Consider the following 13771-nt stretch of genomic DNA (forward strand, 5'->3'; position numbering starts at 1 on the left):
CCCCCATTAGAGGGAATCGTTTGTCTCTGTCTCCCCTCTCAGCTTCTTTAGCATCTTAAACACCTCAATTACGGATGGGCAACCAATGCTGGCCAGAATCACTCAAGTCCGCAGAACAATTAAATAAAACAATATCCTTTGAAGAGAACATTTTGAATTTGGTTAATTTTATTCTGCTCAGGGCTGCCTAAAGATAGCGTTGAACTGAGAGTCTGGTGTTTGAAACTGTTACCTTGCAGCACCATCTACTGACTGCCCAGTTGGAATGGAAAAGAAAAATATATCTGTGAGAGAACACAGACGGAATCTGATTGAGGTGTTTGAAATGTTTCATGGATTTGACACAGGGAAACTATTTCCGATGGTAGGGGGATCCAGAACGATGGGCCATGATCGAAAAAATGAGAGCTCGGCCATTTCGGGGTGAACCCAGAAAGCATGTTTTGCCACAGTGGGTAGTGAAATCTGGAACTCTCTTCCCCAAAATGGTTCTGGATGTTTGCAGGTGAATTGGAGCTTTCAAAAATGAGATCTGTAATATATATAGCTCCACTCAGTGGACTACTGTGGTAATGCAGCCATTGCTGTTGCAATAATAAAGAGGGAACTGGTCAGCTGACAGGTTCCTGAAGTTATCAGCCTTCTCAGAGCCTTTGTGTGTTTGTGAGGTCGTGTAGAAGATATCACATTGGCGATGAAGGATAGGATTTCTGGATAACCTAACTGAAATGTTTGTGGTGGGTGATTCAGCTAACCGACAGAGAGACTTTGCGAGCTTCTCTGTTTTGATAAACAGCTAAGAATCCGAGTTAAATTAAAAGAACACTTGGCTGAACTGAAGAGTCCAGATGGCCGCGCCTATGGGAATAATGTGGTGCTTGGGTGAGTTTCATCCCGACCGTGAGACTTTCGGAGTTTATGTGGAGCGGCTAGAAATGCTTTTACAGGGAATGGTATCATCAAACCCCGATGATGAAAACCGTAATCGGGTGGTGTTAGAATGACAACGAGCTATTTTCCTGCCTGAAACAGGGCCCGAGGTGTATGAAACCCTGAAAAATGTGCTTGTTCCCTCAAGCCAAAGGACACATTAATGACAGAGATTCTAAGCAAGTTAGAACAGCACTACAATCCTGAGCCCCTGGAAATTGTTGAAAGTTATTGTTTCAGAATACGAGATCAGTTAACTGATGTAGGTATCAGTGATTACATTGTAGCATTAAAAAAGCTATCCACTTTAATTTCAGAAACTTTCAGACCGAGCATTGCGTGACGCTTTGTTTGTGGGATGAAAAATGATGCGATCAGAAGAAAGTTATTGACAACTCCTAACTTGACTTTTGATTTAGCTTATCAGACAGCTAGGTCAATGGACATGGCCGATCAATATTCCCAAGAATTTCGGACCATTTCCAGTCATCAGTCAACCGAGGTGAATCGCCTGCAAGTTAAAAGTAAAAGGCAGTTGGGCCCAAGGTCTCAGTAACTGGCCACGGTAACAGAGCATTGAGGTCCTGCTATCGGTGCCTGGGACAACACACTGCTCAAAGTTGCCCATCTGTGAAGGCAGAGTGTTTCTTCTGCAGGAAAACTAGGCATCTTGTGAAGGCATGCCGACTAAAGGGTAAACCAACTTTCAAAGGCTATAAATACAAATCCCCAGAGACTACATAACATGGAAGAAAAACAACAGGACGAGGAGGTTTTAGAGTGACACATCATCAGGAGCATGAGGGTAACTAACAGCGATTCGAAAAGTATCACCATCCAAGTAGATGTTGCAGGAACCAAGATACCTAAGAAATCAATACTGGTGCATCGGTGAGTGCAGTACCGGAGTCGCTATACCTCGACAAATTGCGGGTTTTCCAATTGGAGAAATCCAAGAGAGAGTTGCGAGGCTACTCAGGAGAGAACATTCCTGTGGTTGGTCATATCACCATACCGGTGAAATACAATGATCAATTTCAGAGCTTGCCTCTAAGAGTAGTGGCAGGAGACAAGCCTGCCTTACTAGGAAGAAATTGGTGGGATCAGTGAAGCTGGATTGGAGTGAGATTTTTCATGTTGAACCGAGATTTGCATCGAAGGATGATGTCATCAAGAAGTATCCGAAGGTGTTCTGTGAAAAAGGCTTCAAGGCAAGTGTCAGGGTACAGAGGGACGCTAGATCGGTTTACTACAAGCCACGTTCCATACCATACACATCAAGGAGAAAGTTGAGCAAGAACTCAAAAGACTAGAAACTGAGAACATTATATGTAAGATAGATCGATGTAATTGGGCTACACCCATTGTTGTTGTACCTAAGTTTGATGGTAAAGTAAGGTTGTGTGTGATTATAAAGTGACCATAAAGCAGGTTCAAGAGGGTAATGTCCCCAATACATTGCCAAATATAGAAGATTTGTTCACAACACTGACAGGGGGTCAGATCTTCTCAAAACTGGATCTTACGAATGCCTACTTACAGCTTGAACAAGATGAGGAGTCCAAGTCATGTTTGACTATAAATTTTCATCGAGGCTTATATCAATTTAATAGTCTACCATTTGGAATGTCTTCCACCCCTGCCATATTGCAAGGGGTGATGAACCAGATTTTGCAAAGTATTGAAGGAGTATTATGTTATTTGGATGACATAATAATTTCAGCACCAAACAGGAAAATTCATGATAACATATTGAATTAAGTCTTTAAATGGCTAGAGAAGCACAGATTACGAGTGACTGCTCGTAAGTGTGAATTATTTCAAAACTTAGTGGAGTACTTAGGGTACAGAGTAGACAAAGATGGTTTACATCCAACCATGGAAAAATTGGATGCAATTAGAAATGCACCCACTCCCAAGAATGTCATTGAACTTCGTTCATTCTTGGATCTTTTGAACTATTATGGGAAGTTCCTACCAAATTTGGTTACAGTGTTACATCCACTGAATGAACTCTTGAAAAAACAGGTCCATTGGAAGTGGTTAGAAGAATGCGATACAGTATTCAAGGAGTGTAAAAGCAAATTGGTAGAGTGCACCATGTTAGTTCACTGTGACATATCTAAAGAGATTAAGCTAGCATGTGATGCCTCTCCGTATGGATTTGGGGCAGTGATCTCTCATGTATCACGTAGTGGGGAGGAGAGACTAATTGCTTTTGCTTCACGCACTCTCAGTGCCAGTGAGAGTAATTATGCACAAATCGAAAGGGAAGCTTTGGCATTAATTTTTGCGATCACGAAGTTCCACAAATACTTGTGTGGTCGTAAGTTTACCATCGTTACTGACCATAATCCCCTGACTGCAATCCTCCATCCAAAATCTCCAGTTCCAACATTAGCTGCAGTCCGAATGCAGAGATGGGCTTTGATTTTGTCAGCACATACATATGATATTGAATACAGATGATCAGCTGATCACTGTATGTCCAGGTTGCCATCCCCATCACAAGTTACACCCGATAGGGAAGAAGTGTTTTATTTTTCATACATTGATGAACTGCCAGTCACAGCTGAAGAGATTGAGAGATTGAAAAAGAAACCAAACGTGACCCAGTTATGTCAAAGTTGTATGATTACATCGCAAATGGATGGCCAAATCATGTATCAGAGAAAGATATTCATCCATTCTTCGTTCGTAGGAATGAATTATCAGTGGATAAAGATTGTATCATGTGGGGTGCAAGAGTGGTAATACCAAATAAATTCAGGTCCAAATTATTAGGAGATCATCATGACCAGCAACTGGGAATGTGCTTGACCAAGAGTTTTGCATGCAGTTATTTATGGTGGCCAGATTCAGATAAAGATATCGACCGAAACTTTCCACTCAGATTGCTAGCACCCAAAAAATGGGCGATGCTCCTAATAGATCATTACTACACAGTATAAATGCACACGAGGCCCATGCTTGAGAGAAGGTCAGTCTGTGACCTGTCCTTTATTTCCGAGCACTCAAGTGCAGAAAGTGGGTGGAGCTTCCCCTTTTATAGCTGAAGGCCTAGGTTAGGAGTGTCTCCCACAAGTTCACCACCTAGTGGTCAGTGTTCTCACAGTGTACAACTTAGGTCAGTTTATACATGGGTTACAATGCTGGTTGAATACATGACATCACCTCCCCCCCCCCAAAGTCTTATTGGGATCACAGGTTGAGTCTCTCTGGTGGTTTACGCTCCCTTGTAGAGCGCCTGAGTTGGGGCTCCGGTTGTTGGGCGCTGGCCTGAGTGTTTGCGGTGCCTCAGGCCTGTCCGGACTGCCCACAGTGACTGGGCTCTCCTCCCTTTGGTTCCGGTGTTCGGTCACCTGTGGTGGAGTGAACTCTATATTGTGTCCTTCCTCTGCTTCTTCTATGGGGTTGCTGAATCTCCTTTTTGTTTGATCCACATGTTTGCGGCAGATTTGTCCATTGGTAAGTTTAACTACCAGAATCCTATTTCCCTCTTTGGCAACCACAGTGCCTGCGAGCCATTTGGGCCTTGCAGCGTAGTTGAGGACAAAAACAGGGTAATTTACATCAATACATCGCGCCCTCGCATTCCTGTCATGGTAGTCACATTGTGACTGGCGCCTGCTCTCGACAATTTCTTTCATGGTGGGGTGCATAAGGGATAACCGGGTTTTGAGCGTCCTTTTCATTAGCAGCTCTGCAGGTGGAACCCCTGTGAGCGAGTGTGGTCAGGATCTGTAGGCCAACAGGAGGTGTGATAAGCGGCATTGTAGGGAACCCCCTTGGATTCTGAGCATCCCCTGTTTGATTATCTGCACTGCTCGTTCTGCCGAGCTGTTTGAGGCCAGCTTGAACGGTGCCGTTTTAATTCCATTGCCTGCCATGAAGTCCTGGAATTCAGTGCTAGTGAAGCACGGACCATTGTCGCTGACCAAGATGTCCGGTAGACCGTGGCTGGTGAACATTGCCCGTAGACTTTCTACCGTGGCAGAGGATGTGCTTGAATTTAAAATGTCACACTCGATCAATTTGGAGTAGGCGTCTACTACAACCAAAAACATTTTCCTCATGAAAGGACCTGCATAGTCCACATGGATGCGTGACCATGGCTTGGCGGGCCATGAGGGCTAAGGGGGGCTCCGTGGGTGCATTGCCCAGCTGGGCACACGTGTTGTACCTGCGAACACAAAGTTCCAGATCTGCGTATATCCCTGGCCACCAAACGTGTGACCTGGCAATTGCCTTCATCATGACAATGCCCGGGTGCTCATTGTGGAGGTCTCTGATGAACATAAGAACATAAGAACATAAGAATTAGGAACAGGAGTACCCAGTACAGTCTGCGTAGCACCTCCTCCAGGTTGTGGAGATGTTCTTCAGTATCATAACCCGTGATGAGGATGTCGTCCTGAAAAACCACCGTCCCTGGAATCGACTTGAGGAGGCTTTCCATATTTCGTTGGAAGATCGCGGCGGCCGAGCGAATTCCAAATGGACATCTGTTGTACTCAAACAACCCCTTGTGTGTCGTGATGGTGGTCAGCTTCTTCGACTCACTCACCAGCTCCTGGGTCATGTAAGCTGAGGTCAGGTCCAATTTTGAAAAAGGTTTGCCACCGGATAGCATCGCAAAGAGGTCCTCCGCTCTCGGTAGCGGGTACTGGTCTTGGAGTGACACCCGATTGATGGTGGCCTTGTAATCACCACATATCCTGACCAACCCATCCGCCTTGAGCACCGGCACAATCGGGCTCGCCCAGTCACTGAATTCGACTGGCGAGGTGATGCCTTCCCTCAGCAGGCGGTCCAATTCGCCTTCTATCTTTTCCTGCATCACGTACGGCACCGCTCTGGCCTTGTGGTGTACTGGTCTGGCGTCCGGGTTTATGTGAATCACTACCTTGGCCCCCATGAAAGTGCCAATGCCGGGTTGAAATAATGAGTCAAATTTGTCCAGGATCTGTGAGCATAATATTCGCTCCACAGAGGAAATTGCATTGACATCGCCCCATTTCCAGTTCATGACAGCAAGCCAACTCCTCCCCAGTAGTGCGGGACCGCCCCCTGGGACAATCCAGAGTGGCAATCTGTTCTCTGAATCTTTGTGGGTCACGACTACCGTGGCGTTGCCTAGCACTGGAATGATCTGCTTTGTGTAAGTCCGTAGCTATGCGTCAATCGGAGATAATTTTGGCCTCCTGGCCTTGGATGCCCAGAACTTTTCGAACTGTTTGATACCCATCAGGGACTGGCTGGCCCCCGTGTCTAGCTCCATTGATACTGGGATGCCATTGAGGAGCACTTTCATCATTATCGGTGGCGTCCTCGTGTATGAACTGTATATGTGCTCCACATGAACTCGCTGAACTTCAGCTTCCAGCGATTTCCCCCAGCGTTCATTTCTGCAATTTCTGCAGGTATTTTGCTCATCTCTGCAAACTCCGGCTGAGTGTGTGCCTCCACACCTCCAACATGAGCTGCTGTTTGAAACAAAAGGCCCCTTGCCAGTCGATCATCCCTGACTGCCCCTGTGACTGTCCTTGAATGCGTCATTAACAGGTGTTGATGGCACCATTACTGGCAGCATTGTCCCTTGCAATGGCGTGAATCGCTGTTCAGCTTGCCATTGTCTCTGTCGAACTCCCCCTCTGGGTTCGACTACATGTTGGGACATGCCTGACTGCCCTTGTCTGCCTGGAGAACTGTGTGCTGCTTTAACAATGTTGAATCTCTGTCCCAACCATTCCTTAACACAGTACCTCTCGTCTGTTCTGCTAGTGGCCATGCTCGCATGGTTTAAATCCCAGTTTCTTGTCGCTATTGATACGTCCTTACTACACAGTAAAAATGCACACGAGGCCCGTGCTTGAGAGAAGGTCAGTCTGTGACCTGTCCTTTATTTCCTAGCACTCAAGTGATGGAAGTAGGTGGAGCTTCCCCTTTTATATCTGAAGGTCCAGGTTAGGAGTGTCTCCCACAAGTTCACCACCTAGTGGTCAGTGTTCTCACAGTGTACAACTTAGGTCAGTTTATACATGGGTTACAATGCTGGTTGAATACATGACAGTTCCGGCCGAAGTGATTTTTTATTTTTCAGGATCGCTGGAAGATCGCCCATTTTTTTAATCGCTACCTTCAGGTTTTCATTTTGCGGTGATAGCCTTAGTGATGTGAAATGGGCCTTAGCGATGTGGAATGGGCCTTAGCGATGTGGAATGGGCCTTAGCGATGTGAAATGGGCCTTAGCGATGTGAAATGTGCCTTAGCGATGTGGAATGGGCCTTAGCGATGTGAAATGTGCCTTAGCGATGTGAAATATGCCTTAGCGACGTGGAATGGGCCTTAGCGGATGTGGAATGGGCCTTAGCGATGTGAAATGTGCCTTAGCGACGTGGAATGGGCCTTAGCGATGTGAAATGGGCCTTGGCGATGTGAAATGTGCCTTAGCGATGTGGAATGGGCCTTAGCGATGTGAAATGGGCCTTGGTGATGTGAAATGTGCCTTAGCGATGTGGAATGGGCATTAGCGATGTGAAATGGGCCTTAGTGATGTGAAATGTGCCTTAACGATGTGGAATAGGCCTTAGCGACGTGGACTGGGCCTTAGCGATGTGAAATGTGCCTTAGCGATGTGGAATGGGCATTAGCGATGTGAAATGGGCCTTAGTGATGTGGAATGGGCCTTAGTGATGTGAAATGAGCCTTAGCAATGCGAAATGTGCCTTAGCGATGTGGAATGGGCCTTAGTGATGTGAAATGTGCCTTAGCGATGTGGAATGGGCCTTAGCGACGTGGAATGGGCCTTAGCGATGTGGAATGGGCCTTAGCGATGTGGAATGGGCCTTAGCGACGTGGAATGGACCTTAGCGACGTGAAATGTGCCTTAGCGATGTGGAATGGGCCTTAGTGATGTGAAATGTGCCTTAGTGATGTGGAATGGGTCTTAGCGACGTGGAATGGGCCTTAGCGATGTGAAATGTGCCTTAGCGATGTGGAATGGGCATTAGCGATGTGAAATGGGCCTTAGAGATGTGAAATGTGCCTTAGCGATGTGGAATGGGCCTTAGCGATGTGGAATGGGCCTTAGTGATGTGCAATGGGCCTTAGCGATGTGCAATGGGCCTCAGTGATGTGGAATGGGCCTTAGCGATGTGGAATGGGCCTTAGCGATGTGGAATGGGCCTTAGCGATGTGGAATTTGCCTTAGCGATGTGAAATGGGCCTTAGCGATGTGGAATGTGCCTTAGCGATGCGAAATGTGCCTTAGCGATGCGAAATGTGCCTTAGCGATGTGGAATGGGCCTCAGCGATGTGAAATGGGCTTTAGTGATGCGGAATGGGCCTTAGCGATGTGAAATGGGCCTTAGAGATGTGGAATGGGCCTTCGCGATGTGGAATGGGCCTCAGCGATGTGGAATGGGCCTTAACGATGTGGAATTGGCCTTAGCGATGTGGAATGGGCTTTCATGATGTGGAATGGGCCTTAGCGATGTGGAATGGGCCTTAGCGATGTGGAATGGGCTTTCATGATGTGGAATGGGCCTTAGCGATGTGCAATGGGCCTTACTGATGTGGAATGGGCCTTAGTGATTTGGAATGGGCCTTAGCGATGTGGAATGGACCTTAGCGATGTGGAATGGGCCTTAGCGATGTGGAATGGGCCTTAGCGATGTGGAATGGGCATTAGCGACGTGAAATGGGCCTTCGCGATGTGGAATGTGCCTTAGCGATGTGAAACGGGCCTTAGCGATATGGCCTTAGTGATGTGAAATGGACCTTAGCGATGTGGCCTTATGATGTGAAATGGGCCTTAGCGATGTGGAATGGGCCTTAGCGATGTGGAATGGGCCTTAGCGATGTGGAATGGGCCTTAGCGATGTGGAATGTGCCTTAGCGATGTGGAATGTGCCTTAGCGATGTGGAATGTGTCTGAGCGATGTGGAATGGGCCTTAGCGTTGTGGAATGTGCCTTAGTGATGTGGAATGGGCCTTAGCGATGTGGAATGGGCCTTAGTGATGTGGAATGAACCTTAGCGATGTGGAATGGGCCTTAGCGATGTGAAATGGGCCTTAGAGATGTGGAATGGGCATTAGCGATGTGGAATGGGCCTCAGCGATGTGGAATGGGCCTTAGCGATGTGGAATGGGCCTTAGCGATGTGGAATGGGCTTTCATGATGTGGAATGGGCCTTAGCGATGTGGAATGGGCCTTACTGATGTGGAATGGGCCTTAGTGATTTGGAATGGGCCTTAGCGATGTGGAGTGGACCTTAGCGATGTGGAATGGGCCTTAGCGATGTGGAATGGGCCTTAGCGATGTGGTATTGTCATTAGCGACGTGAAATGGGCCTTCGCGATGTGGAATGTGCCTTAGCGATGTGAAATGGGCCTTAGCGATATGGCCTTAGTGGTATGAAATGGACCTTAGCGATGTGGCCTTATGATGTGAAATGGGCCTTAGCGATGTGAAATGGGCCTTAGCGATGTGGAATGGGCCTTAGCGATGTGAAATGGGCATTAGCGATGTGGAATGGGCCTTAGCGATGTGAAATGGGCGTTAGAAATGTGGAATCAGCCTTAGTGATGGGGAATGGGATTTAGCGATGTGGAATGGGCCTTCGTGATGAGGAAAAGGCCTTAGCGATGTGGAATGGGCCATAGTGATATGGCTTTAGTGATGTCAAATGGCCTTAGCGATGTGGAATGGGCCTTAGTGATGTGGAATGGGCCTTAGCGATGTGGCTTTACTGATGTCAAATGGTCTTAGCGATGTGGAATGGGCCTTAGTGATGTGGAATGGGCCTTAGTGATGTGGAATGGGCCTTAGCGCTGTGGAATGGGCCTTAGCAATGTGGAATCGGCCTTAACGATGTGAAACAGCCTTAGTGATGTGAAATGGGCCTTAGTGATGTGAAATGGGCCTTAGAGATGTGGAATGGGCCTTAGCGATGAGAAATAGGCCTTAGCGATGTGAAACGGCATTAGTGATGTGAAATGGGCCTTAGCGATGTGAAATGGGCCTTAGTGATGTGGAATGGGCCTTAGTGATGTGGAATAGCCTTAGCGATGTGACCTTAGCGATGTGAAATGGGCCTGAGCAATGTGGAATGGGCCTTAGCGATGTGGACTGTGCCATGACGATGTGGAATGGGCAAATGCATGGCAGATGAAGTATAATGTGGATAAATGTGAGGTTATCCACTTTGGTGGTAAAAACAGAGAGACAGACTATTATCTGAATGGTGACAGATTCGGAAAAGGGGAGGTGCAAAGAGACCTGGGTGTCATGGTACATCAGTCATTGAAGGTTGGCATGCAGGTGCAGCAGGCGGTTAAGAAAGCAAATGGCATGTTGGCCTTCATAGCAAGGGGATTTGAGTACAGGGGCAGGGAGGTGTTGCTACAGTTGTACAGGGCATTGGTGAGGCCACACCTGGAGTATTGTGTACAGTTTTGGTCTCCTAACCTGAGGAAGGACATTCTTGCTATTGAAGGAGTGCAGCGAAAGTTCACCAGACTGATTCCCGGGATGGCGGGACTGACCTATTTAGAAAGACTGGATCAACTGGGCTTGTATTCACTGGAGTTCAGAAGAATGAGAGGGGACCTCATAGAAACATTTAAAATTCTGACGGGGTTAGACAGGTTAGATGCAGGAAGAATGTTCCCAATGTTGGGGAAGTCCAGAACCAGAGGTCACAGTCTAAGGATAAGGGGTAAGCCATTTAGGACCGAGATGCGGAGGAACTTCTTCACCCAGAGAGTGGTGAACCTGTGGAATTCTCTACCACAGAAAGTTGTTGAGGCCAATTCACTAAATATATTCAAAAAGGAGTTAGATGAGGTCCTTACTACTAGGAGGATCAAGGGGTATGGCGAGAAAGCAGGAATGGGGTACTGAAGTTGAATGTTCAGCCATGAACTCATTGAATGGCGGTGCAGGCTAGAAGGGCCGAATGGCCTACTCCTGCACCTATTTTCTATGTTTCTATGTTTCTATGTTTAGCGATGTGGAATGGGCCTTAGCAATGTGGAATGTGCCTTAGCAATCTGAAATGGGCCTTAGCGATGTGGAATGGGCCTTAGTGATGTGGAATGGCCTTAGCGATGTGGAATGTGCCTTAGCGATGTGGAATGTGCCTTAGCGATGTGGAATGTGTCTGAGCGATGTGGAATGGGCCTTAGCGATGTGGAATGGGCCTTAGTGATGAGGAATGGACCTTAGCGATGTGGAATGGGCCTTAGCGATGTGAAATGGGCCTTAGAGATGTGGAATGGGCCTTAGCGATGTGGAATGGGCCTCAGCGATGTGGAATGGGCCTTAGCGATGTGGAATGGGCCTTCGCGATGTGGAATGGGCTTTCATGATGTGGAATGGGCCTTAGCGATGTGGAATGGGCCTTACTGATGTGGAATGGGCCTTAGTGATTTGGAATGGGCCTTAGCGATGTGGAATGGACCTTAGCGATGTGGAATGGGCCTTCGCGATGTGGAATGGGCATTAGCGACGTGAAATGGGCCTTCGCGATGTGGAATGTGCCTTAGCGATGTGAAACGGGCCTTAGCGATATGGCCTTAGTGATGTGAAATGGACATTAGCGATGTGGCCTTATGATGTGAAATGGGCCTCAGCGATGTGAAATGGGCCTTAGCGATGTGGAATGTGCCTTAGCGATGTGAAATGGGCCTTAGCGATGTGAAATGGGCGTTAGAGATGTGGAATTAGCCTTAGTGATGGGGAATGGGATTTAGCGATGTGGAATGGGCCTTAGTGATGAGGAAAAGGCCTTAGCGATGTGAAATGGGCCATAGTGATATGGCTTTAGTGATGTCAAATGGCCTTAGCGATGTGGAATGGGCCTTAGTGATGTGGAATGGGCCTTAGCGATGTGGCTTTACTGATGTCAAATGGTCTTAGCGATGTGGAATGGGCCTTAGTGATGTGGAATGGGCCTTAGTGATGTGGAATGGGCCTTAGCGCTGTGGAATGGGCCTTAGCAATGTGGAATGGGCCTTAGCGATGTGAAACAGCCTTAGTGATGTGAAATGAGCCTTAGTGATGTGAAATGGGCCTTAGCGATGTGGAATGGGCCTAAGCGATGAGAAATAGGCCTTAGCGATGTGAAACGGCATTAGTGATGTGAAATGGGCCTTTGCGATGTGAAATGGGCCTTAGTGATGTGGAATGGGCCTTAGTGATGTGGAATAGCCTTAGCGATGTGACCTTAGCGATGTGAAATGGGCCTTAGCAATGTGGAATGGGCCTTAGCGATGTGGACTGTGCCATGGCGATGTGGAATGTGCAAATGCATGGCAGATGAAGTATAATGTGGATAAATGTGAGGTTATCCACTTTGGTGGTAAAAACAGAGAGACAGACTATTATCTGAATGGTGACAGATTCGGAAAAGCGGAGGTGCAAAGAGACCTGGGTGTCATGGTACATCAGTCATTGAAGGTTGGCATGCAGGTGCAGCAGGCGGTTAAGAAAGCAAATGGCATGTTGGCCTTCATAGCAAGGGGATTTGAGTACAGGAGCAGGGAGGAGTTGCTACAGTTGTACAGGGCATTGGTGAGGCCACACCTGGAGTATTGTGTACAGTTTTGGTCTCCTAACCTGAGGAAGGACATTCTTGCTATTGAAGGAGTGCAGCGAAGGTTCACCAGACTGATTCCCGGGATGGCGGGACTGACCTATCAAGAAAGACTGGATCAACTGGGCTTGTATTCACTGGAGTTCAGAAGAATGAGAGGGGACCTCATAGAAACATTTAAAATTCTGACGGGTTTGGACAGGTTAGATGCAGGAAGAATGTTCCCAATGTTGGGGAAGTCCAGAACCAGAGGTCACAGTCTAAGGATAAGGGGGAAGCCATTTAGGACCGAGATGCGGAGGAACTTCTTCACCCAGAGAGTGGTGAACCTGTGGAATTCTCTACCACAGAAAGTTGTTGAGGCCAATTCACTAAATATATTCAAAAAGGAGTTAGATGAGGTCCTTACTACTAGGAGGATCAAGGGGTATGGTGAGAAAGCAGGAATGGGGTACTGAAGTTGAATGTTCAGCCATGAACTCATTGAATGGCGGTGCAGGCTAGAAGGGCCGAATGGCCTACTCCTGCACCTATTTTCTATGTTTCTATGTTTCTATGTTTAGCGATGTGGAATGGGCCTTAGCAATCTGAAATGGGCCTTAGCGATGTGGAATGGGCCTTAGTGATTTGAAATGGGCCTTATCGATGTGGAATGGGCATTAGCGATGTGGAATGGCCTTAGCAATTGTGGAATGGTCCTTAGCGATGTGGAATGGGCCTTAGCGATGTGGAATGGGCCTTAGCAATTGTGGAATGGTCCTTAGCGATGTGGAATGGGCCTTAGCGATGTGGAATGGGCCTTAGCAATTGTGGAATGGTCCTTAGCGATGTGGAATGGGCCTTAGCGATGTGGAATGGACCTTAGCGATGTGGAATGGGCCTTAGCGATGTGGAATGTGCCTTACCGATCTGAAATGGGCCTTAGCGATGTGGAATGGGCCTTAGCGATGTGAAATGGGACTTAGTGATTTGAAATGGGCGTTAGCGATGTGGAATGGGCATTAGCGATGTGGAATGGCCTTAGCGATGTGGAATGGTCCTTAGCGATGTGGAATGGGACTTCGGGTTGTGAAAAGGGCCTTGGCGATGTGGAATGGGCATTAGTGATGTGGAATGGCCTTATCGATGTGGCTTTACTGATGTCAAATGGTCTTACTGATGTGGAATGGGCCTTCGCGATGTGAAATGGGCCTGAACGATGTGGGATGGGCCTTATCGATGTGGAATGGGCATTAGTGATG

This window comes from Pristiophorus japonicus, chromosome 13 (genome assembly GCF_044704955.1).
Source record: "Pristiophorus japonicus isolate sPriJap1 chromosome 13, sPriJap1.hap1, whole genome shotgun sequence".
Lineage (NCBI taxonomy): Eukaryota > Metazoa > Chordata > Chondrichthyes > Pristiophoridae > Pristiophorus > Pristiophorus japonicus.